The 9,503-nt window shown below is 42.6% G+C and overlaps 1 long non-coding RNA gene across 1 annotated transcript; it reads left to right on the top strand.

Annotated features, from left to right (window-relative positions):
- The first annotated feature begins 3,675 nt into the window (after window positions 1-3,675).
- Window positions 3,676-9,297, top strand: LOC307253342. The gene is made up of 3 exons (XR_013844957.1): window positions 3,676-3,754; window positions 4,058-4,090; window positions 9,107-9,297. It is a non-coding gene; the product is annotated as an uncharacterized lncRNA (long non-coding RNA).
- Window positions 9,298-9,503: the final 206 nt, after the last annotated feature.

Here is a 9,503-nt window from a genome sequence, read left to right on the forward strand (position 1 = left end):
TAATTAACTTTGTGTCAACTCATTTGGCGATGGTTTGAATGTATGTACTTCATACGAAAAAAGTTACGCACTATAGCTTTAAGAACAATGCTATTCAAATAAAGACATGTATTGTAATATTGACATTCTTAAACATAGACAAAGAATGAAAGAGTCCAGACGTATTGGTGTGTTTTGTTTTTATTGGTGATAACTGGTTTGTCAGGACAGCTACTGTGTGTAATCTACCAACACGCGGAAGAGGCCAGGTTGTGGTCATTAAACAGGTTTTACTGAAAAAACCTTTAGAAGTGGCCTATTGACACACACACACACACCAAAATTATTTGGTCATCTATCAATAGACATATTGTGTTATCTGGCTCAGAGAGGGACCAGTCACTAATACCTCTCAGCCCCAGGGCCTAATGTCAGGTTAAGGCGGGTCGCACACACCTACTGCCCTGCCCTGCCCCACCAGCGAGCTAACACATAAATGAATTGAGTCAAGAGTGTACTGTTTGACCCCTAAGCCTCAGTTGCCAAGCTATAACTTGCATTTATTTGTTTCTGTTGTGAAGTAGCCTCTCTCATACAGCGCCACACGGAAGCGATAAATCAATTTACTCAAATAGCTGCTGGTTAACATTCTGTTGTAACTCTGACTAGTTTCCAAACCTTTAACTTTCACCTCTGTGCTTTAGCATTGGGCTTTGTGCTGCAACACGCTCAGAGGACAAATACTATTTCACTAAGAATTAAACACATATGCTTAAAATACATGTACAAGCTACCACAATATTGTATTGTTTGTCTGTGTCTTACAGGGAGTTTGGTAAAACGGAAATGGATGGATCAGTGAAAACGGGTTTAACGAGTACCAGAAAATACCAGAGTAGTTCATGAAAAGCAACAGAAAAAGCAGCCAGGTCAGTCCAGAAACAGGAAAAGCAGCCAGAGTAGCAGACGGTAGAAAAGGTCTTGGGAACGCTGTGATTCCAGTCTAATAAATCTGCAGGGACATAATACAGACCTGCAAACTCATAGGAGGTGAAAAAGGTGACAAACACCCGTCCCTTCTAGGGGGGTCGGGTGTTTTTCGCTGTCCAAACGATTGGCTATTGTTAAATATCATTCACACAACCAGAGTTCTCCACTATTGCCTCCAATGTCCAGCTGGGTGAAAATAATAGCCAGCTGAGATCCTGACCCTCCTAGGGGGGTCCGGGGGTATGCCCCCCCGGGAGATTTTTTTTAAACTTTTTAAAGTGAAATGCATGAATCTGGTGCACTTTGAGAGGGAAATTAAGAGGCTAAATCTGAGGAATTTTGTGTGAACAAATAATTTGGAGACACTGGGTCGGATGAATTAGAAGCTTCTTGGATTTTCCATTAAAATGTTCATTTAAAATAAAATATTATGCAGGGTCCTCTGGGTTGGGCTTGGTGCTCTTTTTCTTTTATGGGACATATTTCTCTGTAATATAATGAATGCATTTAAATGCAGTGAGAGGAATGAAGCAGAAGAACTCTGTTGTCCAGCTATCTTTTTTTCCACAGATGAGGCTGAAATAGGTTATACAGTGTATGGGCATCTGAGCCCCATTTCCAAATGTTTTTAAATAAACTCAATACACACTGGACGTGAACGTGACGTGATCAGTTAAACTTGGATTACCTCCCAGATGAACTGATTAAATTATTGGGCTATTAACTAGGCTATCTAGATCAAAACATTGTATTATTTTTTTGTATGATATAATAATATGATGTTAATATCAAACACACAAACTAAAAAATAAAAATAAATTGGGGGGGCGGGGGGGCTGTCGGTCGGCTCTGATTGTGAGCGCACTGCAGACACTTCATTTCTGCAATGTGCGCTCATTAAACTGTCAGCTTCACTTAAGAGTCCTGTGTGGGTCAACAGTGCAGTGCAAACTATGCAGCATAAAGTTATAACATTCGTCTACGACCGTGATGTTAAATCACCTTCACACAAAGTCTCCGCCCCAGCAAAGCAGCGAGTCGATCGCTGTGACGGTGAAAATCACCGGGACCCGGGAGACCCAGTGAGCGAGTGAGACGCCGCTCAGAAAAAACTCTGTGGTTTGATGGATGAAATCAGTCGGGGATATCCTGCCCGTTAACTTTGTCTACGGGAACGGCTTCCGCGATCTTTTTCTATGTCTCGAGTCTAACAGAGAGCCATGTCGGCAAACTGACAGCGCGACTAAATAAAGGGACTGTAGGCTACAGTGAGCTGCGTCCCTCCGTATAGTTTCTGTTTCAGTAGGCTGTTACATTAACCTCTGAAGCATTGACAGTGTTTAATCAAAGCCTCTAATTTTTTATTATCAAAAGGGTTTTGATTGAGACTTTTAGCCTATTCTAAAGTCTGAACACACAGCGGCAGCAGTGATGCTTCACTGTGCCCGATCTTAACGCTGATTGGACAATACTCATGACGTCTACCAAAGATGTTTTATTGCCAAGATAACGATATTCCCTTGTCTCACACTACGGTAACTCGCCCACACAGTCCAGTCTGGGAAGCGCTGGCTGACTTCTCTGGCAGCTGCCGCTACCCCCCCCCCCCCCCCTCCCAAAAACAAAAACTCTTCGGATCTATACGATTCACGTGGGTCATATATTTTGATTCTAAACGGCGATTTTCGCCGAAAAGCGACGAGTTTGCAGGTATGATAATAATAATAATAATAATAATAATAATAATACCACATTTTCCTTTTAAGATGTCTAACTGCCGAGCAACGCGATACTCTACATGAGTGTCTTTATTTACTAAAACATTGGTGAACACAATCTTTTTTCCCCACAACACTAGTCCTTCTTTCTTTACATCGTAATCCAATTTATAATCCAGTGTTTTGAGTGTGTTAAGGATGTTGTTAATCTCCTGGTTCTCAGGGCTCGGCATACACATTGCCACACTGAACATGCGAAAATATTTGCCGTTATTTCCATCCATTTCCGTTTTACCAAACTCCCTGTAAGACACTGACAAACAATACAATATTGTGGTAGCTTGTACATGTATTTTAAGCATATGTGTTTAATTCTTAGTGAAATAGTATTTGTCCTCTGAGCGTGTTGCAGCACAAAGCCCAATGCTAAAGCACAGAGGTGAAAGTTAAAGGTTTGGAAACTAGTCAAGAGTTAAAACAGAATGTTAACCAGCAGCTATTTGAGTAAATTGATTTATCGCTTCCATGTGGCGCTGTATGAGAGAGGCTACTTCACAACAGAAACAAATAAATGCAAGTTATAGCTTGGCAACTGAGGCTTAGGGGTCAAACAGTACACTCTTGACTCAATTCATTTATGTGTTAGCTCGCTAACCTTTTCTACCGTCTGCTACTCTGGCTGCTTTTCCTGTTTCTGGCCTGACCTGGCTGCTTTTCCTGTTTCTGACTTGACCTGGCTGTTTTTCCTGTTTCTGGCCTGGCCTGGCTGCTTTTCCTGTTTCTGGCCTGGCCTGGCTGCTTTTCCTGTGTGTGTGTGTGTGTGTGCGTGTGCGTGTGCGTGTGCGTGTGCGTGTGCGTGTGCGTGTGTGTGCGTGTGTGCGTGTGCGTGTGCGTGTGCGTGTGTGTGTGTGTGTGTGTGTGTGGGAGTGTCCCAGTGTGTCTCTCTGCTATAAAGCATGTCCCCTTTCACACTGTCTTCACTCCATCACCTTCCAACACTGAGAGGAAACCTGAAGAGAGAAGGACCGCTCTAGATCACCCAACAGGAGAATTCTTTCAGCAGACAGGTAAAAGAAATGCACTTTTTACTCACTCTGTAACCAGGTTCTCTGTGTGTCTTGTTATAGCCTTAGCTACGAGGAACTTTAAAGTATTTCTGAAACAGTCAAATTTTTCCTCTGATGATCATAAATTATATGTGACAGCAAACGAGACCATCAGTGCAAATATTGTTATTTTTACAAGTGTTTTCTTAATGCCTTTGTCATGGGTACGCTCACCCAGGAACAGCTGGCGTGGTAAAAAAATAAGATTGTAATTTTTACTGTAACCTTTGTTTAACTTATTGTTCTGTCTTTTCTGTTGTTCAGACTCAACAGACCCGGTGAGGATCAACCATGAAGGTGAGCACTCTGTTTGACTGTTATTGTTGGTTATGATGTAATCTTTAACAAATAACTTTAATAATTCTGAATAACTTTAGGCAAGGCAAGGCAAGTTTATTTATATAGCACAATTCAGACACAAGGCCACTCAAAGTGCTTTACAGGGGCAAGATTAGAATACATAAAACACATTATAAAACATTTAAAAGCGAATAAAAGAAGCAAATAAAATAAAAATTGCAGGTTAAAATGGAGACACATTATAAAACATTTAAAAGCTAATAAAAGAAGCAAATAAAATAAAAATTGCAGGTTAAAATGGAAACAAAAAAGTCTTCAGACTCGATTTAAAAGAACTGAGAGTAGCAGCAGACCTCAAGTTTTCTGGAAGTTTGTTCCAGATTTTTGGTGCATAATAACTAAAAGCTGTTTCTCCTTGTTTAGTCCTAACTCTAGGGACTGTAAGTAGACCTGTCCCAGACGACCTAAGGGCTCTGGACGGTTCATAACGTATCAGCATATCAGTAATGTATTTTGGCCCTAAACCATTTAGTGCTTTATAAACCAACATCAGTATTTTGAAATCAATTCTTTGAGTGACAGGAAGCCAGTGTAAAGACCTCAGAACTGGGGTAATGTGATCCACTTTTTTGGTCCTAGTGAGGACTCGAGCAGCAGCGTTCTGAATTAGCTGAAGCTGTCCGATAGATTTTTTTGGAAGGCCAGCAAGGTCACTGTTACAGTAGTCAAGTCTACTAAAGATAAATGCATGGATAAGTTTTTCTAAATCTTGCTGAGACATAAGCCCTTTAATTCTTGATATGTTTTTTAGGTGGTAGTAGGCTGATTTATTAATTGATTTAATGTGTTTCTTGAAATTCAAGTCAGAGTCTACGATTACACCAAGATTTCTGGCTTGGGGTGTGGTTTCTAACATAACGGATGTAAGCTGTGTGCTGACTTTTAATTGTTCATCTTTGGCACCAAAGACAATTACTTCAGTTTTGTCGTTGTTTAATTGAAGGAAATTTTGGCACATCCAATCATTGATTTGTTCAATGCATTTACTCAGTGCCTGTATCGGACTGTAGTCTCCTGGTGATATGGTTATGTAAATTTGTGTGTCGTCTGCATAATTATGGTAGCATAATTTGTTCTTATTCATAATCTGAGCTAGTGGGAGCATGTAGATGTTAAACAGAAGAGGCCCAAGAATGGAACCTTGGGTGACTCCGCATTCAATATTTGTCCGCTCAGATGTGAAATTGCCTATTGACACATAGTAGTCTCTATCCTTTAAGTAGGATTCAAACCAGCTTAGTACAGTTCCCGAAAGTCCAACCCAATTTGCTAGTCGATCTAGTAATATGCTGTGGTCAACTGTGTCAAAAGCGGCACTGAGATCCAGTAAAACTAAGACAGAACTTTTGCCACAGTCTGTGTTTAAATGGATGTCATTGAGGACCTTAACCAGAGCAGTCTCAGTGCTGTGGTGTTGTCGAAATCCTGACTGGAAAACATCAAAGCAGTTGTTCTTTGCTAAGTAGTTATTTAGCAGTTGATAAACAGCTTTTTCAATGATTTTACTTAAAAATGGTAGGTTAGATATGGGCCTATAATTTTTCATGAGTGATGTATCTAGATTGTTCTTTTTTAGGAGTGGCTTGATGACTGCTGTTTTCAGGGCCTGTGGGAATACACCTGTCTGAAGGGACATGTTGACAATTTGTAGAACATCTGAGGCCATACAGCTAAAAACTGTTTTAAAGAAGCCTGTGGGCAGAATGTCAAGGCAGCAGGATGAGGAGTTCAGGTGTTGTATAATGTCCTCCAGGTTTTTGTGGTTTATAAGATAAAATTCTGTCATTGTATTTGAATTGATTTTAAGAGGGAACACATATGTTGAACTTGGTATTGATGCAGTGACAGCTTGTCTAATTTTGTGAATTTTCTCAGTAAAGAAGGAGGCAAATTCATTGCAGGCTCTTGTGGAGAGATGTTCTGACGCTACTGACACAGGAGGGTTTGTTAATCTGTCGACAGTAGCAAACAGGGCACGTGCATTGTTGTTGTTTTTGGTGATTATGTCAGAAAAGAAAGACTGCCTTGCATTTCTCAGTTCTGAGTTAAACGTACACAGTTTCTCTTTGAAGATGTCATAATGAACCTGGAGATTTGTTTTTCGCCACCTGCGTTCTGCTTTACGGCACTCTCTTCTTTCTATTCTGACCTGCGGGGCATTTCTCCAAGGAGATCTTTTCTTACCAGAGACAGCCTTCATCTTAGTGGGCGCAATAGCATCTATAATACTGATAAGTTTGCCGTTAAAGTTGTCTAAGAGCTCCTTAACTGAGTTACAGGGGAGGGGTGGTATTGAAGAAAATGCTTGAATGAATGTTTCACTGGTATTTTCTGTAATATACCGTTTTTTGATTACTTTTGATTGATCAATTGTGTGCACAGACATTTTACTCTCAAAAAATAAACAGGAATGGTCTGAGAGGGGACCTATATCTGCCACTGTTAAGTCTGAAATGTTCATTCCTCTGGAAATGATAAGGTCCAGCGTGTGCCCTTTGTTATGAGTTGGTTTGTCAACATGCTGATTTAGTCCAAAGTTGTCAAGGACACAGCACAGTTCTTTTGCACATCTGTCCTCTGGTTTGTCAGTATGAATATTGAAATCTCCGACGATTAATACACAGTCAAACTCAGTAGAGATTACAGACAGCAGTTCAGCAAGGTCATCAAAAAAGCTTGTATTGTATTGTGGTGGCCGGTAGATATTGATGAAAATTGCTCTAGAGGCTGAATTTAACTGGAGAGCCACATACTCGAATGAATCAAAATTTCCATAAGACATCTTTTTGCATTGTAGAGATTCTTTAAACAGAATAGCAACCCCTCCTCCTTTTTTATGCACTCTGGATTCACTCACAAAATTGTAATTTGGGGGGGCGGACTCTATGAGAACAGCTGAGCTGTTAGCGTGTTCGAAGCATTGTCAGCCCGATTTATTTCAGCACACTGTGGCTGAAGAGGAATGCTTATCAGATTTGATACATTTACAGGATTTAAGAGTTTCCTGTTACTTAAGATACACTTTGAGAAACAGGGCCCCGGCTTATCCTGTGAGTCAAAAGCGATACCTGTGTAGCCGCGGCCCGGCACATATCAAGTGCTGACATCATCAAGGCAAGGCAAGGCAAGTTTATCTACAAAGCTCGATTCAGACACACAGCCGTTCAAAGTCTCCTGATGATGATGACCTATCAGAGGGGGTGTGCATGGAGGGATGACGAGCCGGGCGCTGTGGCTAAGATTGCACGGTTGGATCAGAGGGGGTGTGCGTGGAGGGGAGACGAGCCGGGCGCTGTGGCTAAGATTGACAAGTTGAGGGGGAGTGGATTGACGTTGACGGGGAGTACATACGATTTCCATGAACTCCAGCTCAGGAGAGGATGAAGAAAGGGTGGTTGTAGGAGAGAAAGGAAGAGAGAGAGGTCGGCTTGGTGACCTGCGGGGTCCAGGGGAGACGGGGATGGGTGGAGCCTCCTCCTCTCTGCCCTGATATCTCTCATGGTCTGAGTTGTTATCTGGGGCCGGCAGTTGTCCTTCGGCGCTGCTGCAATGCTTTGTTTTGGCTTTCTCCAGTATCTTGTCCTTGGCACGAACAGATGGGTGGCGCAGGACGTAGAACATATTTGATATGAATACTTGTAATCCTGTCTTATTTAGGCAGAGTCCATCTGTCTTAAAAAAACTGGCTGCGGTTCCAGAAAGTGTTAAAATTGTCAATAAAATGCACTGAGTGGTCGGGGCACGCAGCTGAAAGCCACGTGGTCAGTGCCAGCAATCTGGTGAATTTCTCAGTTCCTCTTCTGATTGGTGGCAGAGGACCACTGATATACACCTTAGCTTTCAGTGAGCTGACCGTGTTCAAGAGATCTTTAAAGTCCTGTTTCAACATTTCAGACTCCTGCTTTACAATATCATTAGACCCGATGTGCAGAATGATGTTCTTTACAGTTGTGTGAGCAGCTGCAATGTCCAGGATTCTTTTTTCTAAGTCAGATACCATATCATTTGGATAGCAGAGTACTTTGGTATCAACACTAAACATGCTTTTCATATCTCTAACAGAAAAGTCTCCAACAATTAGAGTTTTAGGCCCGGTTGTTAGCTTGGTTAGCCCGGTTGTTAGCTCTCTCTGTGGCTCTTGGCTTTCGGGCCTTACCTTGCGGTGTGAGGCTGCTGTGTTGTCATCAGAGGGAAATCCAGGGAGTTGTAACAGTGGGGTGAACCTATTTGACACTAGCACACTTGTTTGCTGGGGAAGTTTGTTGTTACGTCTCCCATTGGCAGCTATCCATTGCTGCGGCCTCCGGGGCACGGGGGTTGAGGAGGCATTGTGCCTAGGTGATAACGCAGGCCAGCTGTCCAGATCAGTCATCTCATGGCGCTCGGCCCTGCCGATCCGTCCTCCCTTTTCCAATCTCTTTGGCTTTGCACCAAGACGATTCCAGGGAGGGTTATCACTGCCTTGAACACAGTCCTTCTGTTTCTTCGTAGCCTTGCTGGTGCTAGTTAGCTGTGCGTTAGCTCGATCTTGTCCACTGTTTTTAGTCACTGATAGAGTGGTGTCGTTCCCACATAGTCCATTCACTTCCACGTTCACTTCTATTCGATTCATTTTTGTTTCCAGTGCTGTAATCCTCTGTAGGAGTATTTGGTACTCCTCGTTTGATAAGGGAGGCATCTTGCTGCTAATTAGCTTTAGCTTAGCACCTCGCTTACAGTCACCACAGGCCTGTCCTGTTTGTAGGCCTCTTCACGTTCTGTTGAGGAGGTCGTAAAAGTTTCTAAAAATGCCTGTAGTATCTATTAAACAATAAAATGAATTATAGTCCCATTGATTTGTATGTATCCAGGACCTACTGCTAAATTTATGTTGACGAAAAAGAACCCCTCTGTTCTGCCTGTGTGTTAATGCTCTGTATGACGGTGGTGTTAAACAGTTCATCCTGTTGTCAGATGTCTGTGTGCTGGATGGCTGTGATGCTGGTTCTCTTCCTGTGGACTCCAGACACCGTGGACTCTGCGACCCTGTATCCTAAGCCTTTGGACAGCGGCTTGGAAGCGGACCTGGGCGCGGACGCGCGTGTAGCTCCCTGTCGGTGTCCTGACCATCATCCCTGTCATTGTCCCCGTCATCCCTGTTTTTGTCCCCCTCACCCTCCCTGTGGGTGTTGGGGAGGGGGAAGGGGGGGAGGGGGAAGGGGAAGGGGAGGGGGAAGGGGAGGGGGTTAACATTAACAGAACAGTATCAGTGTCTCTGTAGATCTGTTAGAACTGGAATCCACAGCAGTCCCTTGAACCCTCTGTCACTGAGATAAAAAAAATAAAATGCTTCACGCTTAAAATGCAATAT

The sequence above is a fragment of the Ammodytes marinus genome (genome assembly GCF_949987685.1).
Source record: "Ammodytes marinus genome assembly, chromosome: 7".
Classification (NCBI taxonomy): domain Eukaryota; kingdom Metazoa; phylum Chordata; class Actinopteri; order Uranoscopiformes; family Ammodytidae; genus Ammodytes; species Ammodytes marinus.